This window comes from Equus quagga, chromosome 7, assembly GCF_021613505.1.
Source record: "Equus quagga isolate Etosha38 chromosome 7, UCLA_HA_Equagga_1.0, whole genome shotgun sequence".
Classification (NCBI taxonomy): Eukaryota; Metazoa; Chordata; class Mammalia; order Perissodactyla; family Equidae; genus Equus; species Equus quagga.
Genome location: NC_060273.1, coordinates 33,628,803 through 33,637,996, shown reverse-complemented (window position 1 = coordinate 33,637,996; position 9,194 = coordinate 33,628,803).

Below are 9,194 nucleotides of genomic sequence, written 5' to 3'. Positions count from 1 at the left end.
AAAACAGAACTCTGACCTACCACCCCTGGCAACCTACGCTGAAACCAACTCCTTCATCTACAACAAACAGCCCAGGGAGCCAGATAGCTATCTCCAGTCACAATCTGGGAAGCTAAACAATAACTTCTCTAACAGTTGGCCCCAGGTGACCAAGACTTGATCAATATCTGACAGCTTCCCTAACTTTTGTCCCACTTATAATTTAGGACCAATTAGAAGAAAGTCAAATATGCTCCTCTAACCAGTCACCCAGGAAGCCCCACTTCTAGTTAGCCAGCCTCCAGCTTCCTTGTGCCGACACCCTCCAGTGAGGGCAATACCAGAAGCCTCCTTTTCCTCTGTAAAGCTTTCCCATTCCTCTGGCTGCCTTTGAGTCTGCCAAAACGCAAGTGACAGCGCTCTGAGTCAATAGACTTTGCCTGTTCTCATTTGATTGGTCTTCGTTTATTTTCAAAGATAGAATTGTCAATACTTTTCTGTCGATTCTGTTTGTTTTGGCTAGCTACTCTTTCGTGGGGTTTTCCCCTCATCATTTGCCATTAAAAATTTATTACTCAAAATTCACAAAGTAAGTGAAGGTAAAACAAATTTAAACTTTAAAATGATGCTTTTTATATGCTTGTAGCATTTATACTGTTAAAGTTATTAAAGCTTCACACTTTGGGATATCCTATATTACATGATGGTGTTAATAAATTAGACATTTTACAGTGTTGCTGGAATTTCCTGTAGGGTTTAACAACCGAGTATGATATTGGTCTAAAATAGATATTCTTTATGATAACGTATCATGTGTGAGAGACAGCGAGAGGTTCAGGCAATGAGTGTCATCATGTGATTTTTAAAAAACTAATAAACAATCATTTTAGCTAGCTATTAATATGTTCAAATGGTAAGTTTCATATCAATTAATCTATTTTGCATTATTAGATACAGCCCTTAAGAACTTTTAAAATATACTGGTGGATTCAGCTCTTGCTCTTTTTGAAAAAAAAAAAAAGTAATCCTGTTCTTTTGTAGCATAGGATTGCTTCCCTTTTGTTTCTACTTCCTGTATCAGGTTTGGACATCAGCGATTGGTGTCCTTTGCAAATTCAGTTACATAGCTTTCTACCTTTTGGGTTGTTCTAGACAGAATTATAAACAGTAGAAATTATCCCTACTATTCTTTGTGAAACTTCTGAGCGTAGAACCTTTTACAGGATAATTCTTTGGGATTTTATGTCTTTTGTTCTTTTCTTCCTGTTTAACCAATTTTGGTGATATATTTTTTTCTTCCAAATTGTCCTCTACTTCAGTATTTTCAAGTTTTTTAGTAAGTTTTTTGTTACACCTGTTACTTTAAATTATTTAAAATTTCTGGATCTATTTGCAAGAAATGGTATCTCTTTTGTATGAATTAGCACAACCAGAGATTTGTCACTTGCTTTTTTTTTAGACAAAGCTTTAGATTTGTTTACTTCAATTTTTCTTTTCTTCTCTGATGAGGAAGAAAATAAAACTGTCACAGTTATCATCTTCCAACATAAAGATGACATGGGAGCTACTGTAAAATAAATGGGGGAGGGGAGCATTCCAATTCTAATTACAAAAGTAGAACTAAAAATGGATGGAGCTATATTATTTAGGATGTGGATAAAAGTGCTGTAATAAAGATGCCAAAACAACAGTGCCTTAAAAAATCACAGATGATTATTTCTCATAAACCCGTCTGCCCAGCTCCAAGGGAGTTAGAAAACTAGGCTCCTTCTAAATTACTACTCTACCATCCCTATGGGGTTTTCCTAATCCATATGGTTCAAGATGGCCAACACCACTTCTGTATCTCAGGCAGCCTTAAGAGGGAATACGGATGTGCATAGACGCTCTTTCTTTTAAAGGCGCAATCCAGAAGAGGCACACGTCACTTCTACTCACATTCCATTGGATAAGTCATTGTCATACGACCACTACTATCTACAACAAAGACTGGGAAATCAAATCTTTATTCTGGGAGGGCAATGTTCCCAGCTAAAAATTGGGGGTTCTATTAGAATTTAGGAGTGGAGAACAGATACTGGGAGATTACTAGTAGTCTCTGCCATAGGGGATGAGAAGACTGGAGATGTCACAGAGAATGCCAGCCACACGAGTTTGTGATATTGACCATGAACCACCCCCCACCTCATCGAGTTAGACTATAGATAGCATGGACTTTTATTTATTTTCTCCATTTCACCAGAAGACAAAATTTAATCTTCTAGGGATGGGAGTAGACAAGATAAACAATAATAGCTACCCAGATATGCTGGACAGAGCTGGAGACAAGAGAATCTAATGGTTCTGATTATAGATTTTCACGTTTTTCAATTTACTTGAAAAACATAATAAATGTATGGTGTAATAAATCAAACAATTCAAATACAGAAAGCTAATCCCCCTGTCTCCATATTCCAAAGTAACAAACATAAATGGCCTAGTATCTATTCTTCCATATAATTCTCCTGCCTCTATGTGATCAGATCAAATCAAAGACCATTCATATTTAATATGATTATTAACGTGGTTGGGTTTAAATCTCTCATCTTGCTATTTGCTTTCTATTTTTTCTTTATTGTTCTTTTCATCTTTTCCTGCCTTCTTTTGAATTGAATGTTTTTTACAATTCCTGTCTCAGTCTGTTTGGGCTGCTATAACAGAATATCACAGGCTGAGTGGCTTATAAACGACAGAAATTTACTTCTCACAGTTCTGGAGGCTGGGAAGTCCAAGATCAAGGTGCCAGCAGATTTCATGTCTGGTGAGAGCCGGCTGCCTGTTTCACAGATGCAGATCCACTCACTGTGGCCTCACATGGTGGAAGCGGGGAGGGAGTTTGCTGGGGTCTCTTTTATAAGGGCACTGATCCCATTCATGAGGGCTCCACCCTCATGACCTCATCACCTCCCAAAGGCCCCACCTCCTAATACCGTCAAATTGGGAGTCAGGTTTCAATATATGAATTAGGGAGAATGCAAACATTCAGTCTATAGCAATTCCATTTTATCTCCTTTGTTAGCTTATTAGTTATAACTCTGTTTTATTATTTTAGTGGTTGCTTTAGATTCATAGTAACCATTTTAACTTATCATAATCTGTCTTCAAGTGATATTGTAAGATATCATGTATAGCCCTCTCTGGCGTTCTGTCCTGAGAACTCGACTGTGATCGCCCGGGGTTTCAGGTCCAGCTGCTCAACTCAGGGAGTCCACTGGACTTCACCTGAGTTACCCTTTGTGCCTAAGCCCGAAAACTCTCCCAAGGCTGTACGCTGGGGTAATCGCAGGGTTCCGTCATTTATTTCCCACGTCTCAGGAATCACTCTTCATTTCCTCACGTCCAATGTCACACCAATAATTGTTTCATGTATTTCGTCTGTTTTTTTTTTTTTCCAAGTGGAAGGGTAAATCTGGTCCCTGTTACTCTATCTTCACTGGAAACAAGCTTGTCTTCATTTTTGAAAGATATTTTCTCTGGGTATAGAATTATAGGTTAACAGGGGTTTTTTTTTTTTCTTTCGGCACTTAAAACAATGTGATTCCATTTCCTTCTGACTTGTTGAACATCTTCTACTGCATAGAAATTGCATTTTTTTCCTGTTTTTATTTTTATGCTTCTATATTAGAATTTTAGAAAAAGAACCACAAACTAAACCCAAAGAAATTAGAAGGAAAACGATAATAAGATTGGGGGGATAAATTGATAAAATAGAAAATAAATAAAAGTAGAGAGGGAGGACCAAAAATTCAAAACATCTAGTTGTGAAAGGCAAAATTATATCACTCTTAGAAGATATAGGAGAATGTCTTCACGATTTTAGAATGGGGAAGATGATTTCCTAAGAAAAACACAAAAATCATTAACTGTAAAGGAACAGATTGGTAAGATTGTATCACGAGTAAGGACACCACACAGAGAATGAATGAACTAGCCAAAGAGCAGGAGAAGCTACCTATAATATGCATGACTTACAAAGACTTATCTGCAGTATTAAGAATTCCTACAAATCAGGGAGCTGGCCCAGTGGCGCAGCGGTTAAGTTCACATGTTCCACTTTAGTGGCCCGGGGTTCGCCAGTTGGGGTCCTGGGTGCGGACATGGCACCACTTGGCAAGCCATGCTGTGGTAGGCATCCCACATGTAAAGTAGAAGAAGATGGGCACGGATGTTAGCTCAGGGCCAGTCTTCCTCAGCAAAAAGAGGAGGATTGGCGGCAGATGTTAGCTCCAGGCTAATCTTCCTCAAAAAAAAAAAAAGTGGAAAACATTTACACAGCGTAAAACAGCATGACCAGAGTAAAAAGACAAATGACTTACTGGGGGAAATATTTGTGATGGATGTCACAAAGTGTTCCTATGCCTAATACAGAAAATGCTCCTAAAATTAGAGAAGAAAAAGACAGAAAGCCTGTATAAACCTGGACACAGGATATGGACAGACAGTTCACAGAAAAAGGAAAGCAAATTCTCTTCAACACATGAAAAGTTGCTCAAGCTCATTCATTATAAGAGAGACACAAGGAGAGACTGTTTCTCACCTACCAGATTGGCAAAAATTCAAATGTTTGACAACACAGTCAAAAAATATTCATTAATTGCCTTTGGAAGACACTAGGAGACCAAGTCATTATTTTGAAAACAGGTGTATTACAGAGGGAAAAAAAATCAAACATTTACCTTGTCTTTCTTGTATAAATAGTACCCTTAGGTAACCAAATAACTCATAAGGGGAGATCAATAAATTAATAATTGATAATCATAATATTTATCATTTCGCAATCCCTAATGAACTCTTAGGCAATGATCTCCAATGACCGCTGACATCTTTTTTAAAATATGAGAAAGCCAGACATTCTGTTCATCTATGTGGTTGTACACATTACCTATGAGTAATCTTGAGAAAAAAAAAAAAAACAAAACCAAAAACCTGAGTCTGACCAAGCCTCTGGATCTAACGACCAAATTACAGGAAAAACAAGGGGCAGCAGAAAGATATGTCAAATAATACCACGATAAGACAACCCGCAAAATCCAGGCTGTGGGAGATTCCACACTGTCTTCAACACTTACATTAGCTTCTCCACTGCCCTTCCCTCTCCCTCGGGGTTTTTATCATTGTTATGCTCATTTTACAGATATGTAAACTGAAGCTCAGAGAGCTAACGCACACAACACTGAGATGCAGGAGAAACTCATACATACAGAGTTGGCCCAGTCATACAGGTCGGAAGTGGCGAAGCTGGAATTTGATTGGATCATCTCGTTCTGAAATGTCCTCTGCCACCTAATTTGCTTCTTGATTCCCCTCAAAATAGAAGCCACAGAGGCCCCTGGGTGCCTGATGGCAGCCAATGTCTTGCATTACGTGCATTTTTTACACAATCGGGCAGCCTCTGGTCTCCTCCCCGGCAGAGCTCCTACTGTCCCGTTTCGAGGCACACCTCCCATGTGCCTGTCCCCTCTTGATAGCCCTGAGCTTCACTACCTGCGTTCTGCACCTAGGGAAACCGTAGCCTGAAGAGGTTAGCGACAAGACAGGGACTAGACGTCTACTCCTCTATCTCCTACTCCGGTGCTATGATCTCCTGACACCTTTCCCTGGAAGGGGGGAGGGCAACAAAGAATGACAAGACGCCCTGGGACACCCGGATGTCCTAGACTGAGGGAGAAGGAGGAGGAGTCTGACATGACCATCCTCAGAGCAGGTCTAGAGCAGGGGGTGGTCGACGCGCACACGAGACAAGAGCCCAGACATCACCCCTGCCTTGAAAAAGCAGGCAACACACACTAGCCAATGCTAAACTCGCTCTCCACCATAGAAAAAGCATTTTAGAGATGCTCTGGGGCTGTTCTCCAAGGCTGCCTTCGCCCTGTTCAGTCAGACGTATGGCTTTTATTGAGATAAAATTTACATTTTATGTGAATGCACAGAGCATAAGCGTGCAATGTGGTGCAGCTTGACAAATACACACGCTCATGTAACTAAAACCCAGTCAGGACGTAGAATTGTCCAGCATCTCAGAAACTTCCCGCACGCTCCCCCCTACTCAGTGTCCATCCTCCCCTTGCACCACGACTCTGAGAGGTTCTAACACCTTCTGGAGCACTTGAGTCTTCTCGGTCTTTCCGCTCACCAGTGGGTCCTTGCAAACCACGTAAGCATGAGGCTGCCAGGTCCCTGTGAAACGGAACTAGCTTTCTGAACACCGTCCACGTTGCTGGCTGTCACCACGAGGCCACCCAGGTCAACCACCTAGTGGAATTTTTCACTTCCTCCAAAACCTTCCACAGAGCTGATTTTTCCTTCTCTTTCGTGGCACCTGAGGCCCCAAGCTCATTTTATCCCACGGCTAAGACCTATGACAAAGCAGGCTCTGATGGAGCGCATGAAGATGCCTGCAATTACCTTAGCAACGGAACATGCTGTGCAACTGAATCATATAATCCCATCCCCATAGCAACCCAGAATCCCAGAATCCTGACCCTTTGGAGCCCAGTGGCAATAGCACTCATAGTCCAACCCCTTAGATTAAAACAGAGCCAAAACCAAACCAAAACAAAAAATGTCACTTTCAGCTCAGACAGCCTTCATATCCTTGTACCTATTCTTGATCCGGATTGTTTATAATGGATACTGACACAAATGAGATAAGCCCAGGAGTGTCCATTTGGGCTCTTGATTCTTAGGCTGACTTTAGATCTAAAGCTTTGTCCTACGCTATTAGGAACAAAGGGGGATTATTTCATGGACGGAGGCAGAGCAAGTCTGCCAGAGAAGAACGTAGGTATGTTGGTATCAGAGACCACAGAGCTGTGGCAAGAATTCCTCATTCAGGGGCCAGCCTGGTGGCGCAATGGTTAAGTGCGCACGTTCTGATTCTCGGTGGCCTGGAGTTTGCCTTTTGGGATCCCAGGTGCGGACATGGCACCGCTTGGCAAGCCATGCTGTGGTAGGCATCCCACATATAGAGGAAGACGGGCACAGATGTTAGCTCAGGGCCAGTCTTCCTCAGCAAAAAAAAAAAAAGAGGAGGATTGGCAGCAGATGTTAGCTCAGGGCTAATCTTCCTCCAAAAAGAAAAAGAATTCCTAATTCATTTATCTCTTAATGTGTCTTCATAAGCAAGATTGCATCCTCCTTCTGCCTCTGAGGTTGGCATGTTAGTAATGACCTTCTCTTTTATCAACTGGGGTTAGGATGGTAATAGGAAAATATATTCTCTAAGGTCAAAATGCCTTCAACTCCTGGGCTCAGAGCAGCTCTCCGGGCCAGACGGTACTTTAATACGAAATGTAAACATGGGGTCTGGAGAGGTGGCACCTCTTCCTGGTATCTGCTCTACCTTCTAGATACATCTTGGTCTCATTCAGCACCAAGAACTCTGGAGCAGGGTGGTGTCTCTCGGCCCGCCCTAGGAGGCCGCTACAAGCTGAGATTTACAGAGCAGGGAACATCTGAGCTGGCCCTTGAAGGATGCATGGATTCCCTCCAGGCAGGTGGGCTGGCAAGCGCCACAAGAGAGAGAAGGGGTCTGCCTGATTTGCTGCTGCATCGCTGGTGTGAAGCCCAATTTCTGGCATAGATAAGTCACTGAAAAAAAATATTTTAGTGTGACAGGTAATGGTGATAGGTTTGTCTTGAATGTTCCCACTTCTAAAGAACTGAACAAAGCCAAAAAGGATAACGGGGCGGGGGGGGGGGGGGGGGTGGACCGCGATATCCACAAACTATACCTGATCAAATCCCCACAAATTTCCAAATTCCCATAAAGGCGGACAAACTGCCTAAAAATGGACAGAACTCTAGCTTTCAGTCCAGCACGTAAGGAGCTTGGAAGTGGCCACTCCATCCTAACAACAAGTGAAAAGCTGAACAAGCTGAAAAATCAACAATTCTTCTTAGATCCATCCTGGAAGCAAGGTCAGGGGGCAAGCCCGCTGCCCCTCAGGTTAGAGAGATCGACAGAGAATACGGAGAACCATAACTTACCAGAGCAGAAGCACACAAGCAGAACCCTCCAAAGGAACCAGTGCCAGGGAGCAAAACCTGTACTGTAATTGATGAACTGCTGGAGGCTCTGCGTGGACAAGGCTGAGAGTCAGAAACTCCCGGTTGGGGGACCCCACACTTTCCTGAGTTTTACCTCCAGAAGCTCCACCAGATTCTCACAGCAAATGTCGGGGGAAATCCCTTCCTGCTTCCTGCAGGGGGAGGGGGAAAGCAACGATTTTGAAACACACCAGAGCATTCTGTCCCTCTTAACAAGGCCTCCCCTCAGGAGAAACTAGTTAACCACAGCCTAACCTGCTGGGGTCTTCTCAGGGTCTAACCCACCTGGGAAAGGGAACGACCTCACTCAAGCTGACTGTAGCCTTCCTCATGGGGGAAGGGACATACCCACTGCAGCCCACTCTAACTACACTATCCCCTCTAAGCCGGAGGGGGCTGAGAAGCGCTTGTGAGGGTCACGCAGTCCAGTGGCACAGGCTCGCTAAAAAGACTGAGACCTAATCATTGGACTATAGACCACTTCCCCTCCCCCAAAACTCACCAGCACATTACCAAAGGCCTATTGATGGCAGTTCCTTCTACCCAGTACATCATGTGAGGCTATCAAGAAAAAATTACAAGGCATACTTAAAGGCAAAAAAAAAAAAAAAAAAACCAGTTTGCAGAGAGAGAGAGCAAGCATCAAAACAAGACTCAGATATGGCAGGGATGTTGGAATTATCAGACCAGGAATTTAAAACAACTGTGATTGATATGCTAAGGGCTCATGGATAAAGAAGACAGCATGCAAGAAGAGGTGGGCAGAGTAAGCAGGGATATGGAAATTCTAAGAATTAAAAGGAAATGCTAGAGTTCAAAAACACTGTAACAGAAATGAAAAATGTCTCTGATGGGCTTATTAGTAGATGGGACGCATGTGAGGAAAGAACCTCTGAGCCTGAGGATATCTCAACGGAAACCTCAAAAACTGAAAAGCAAAGAGGAAAAAGAATGAAAAATACGGACTATCCAGGAACTGTGGGACAACTGCAAAAGGTATAGCATATGTGTAATGGAAATACCAGTAGGAAAAGAAAGAAAGAAAAGAACAGAATCAACATTTGAAACAATAATGACTGAGATTTTCCTGAAATTAAACCACCAAACCAAACCACAGATCCAGAAAG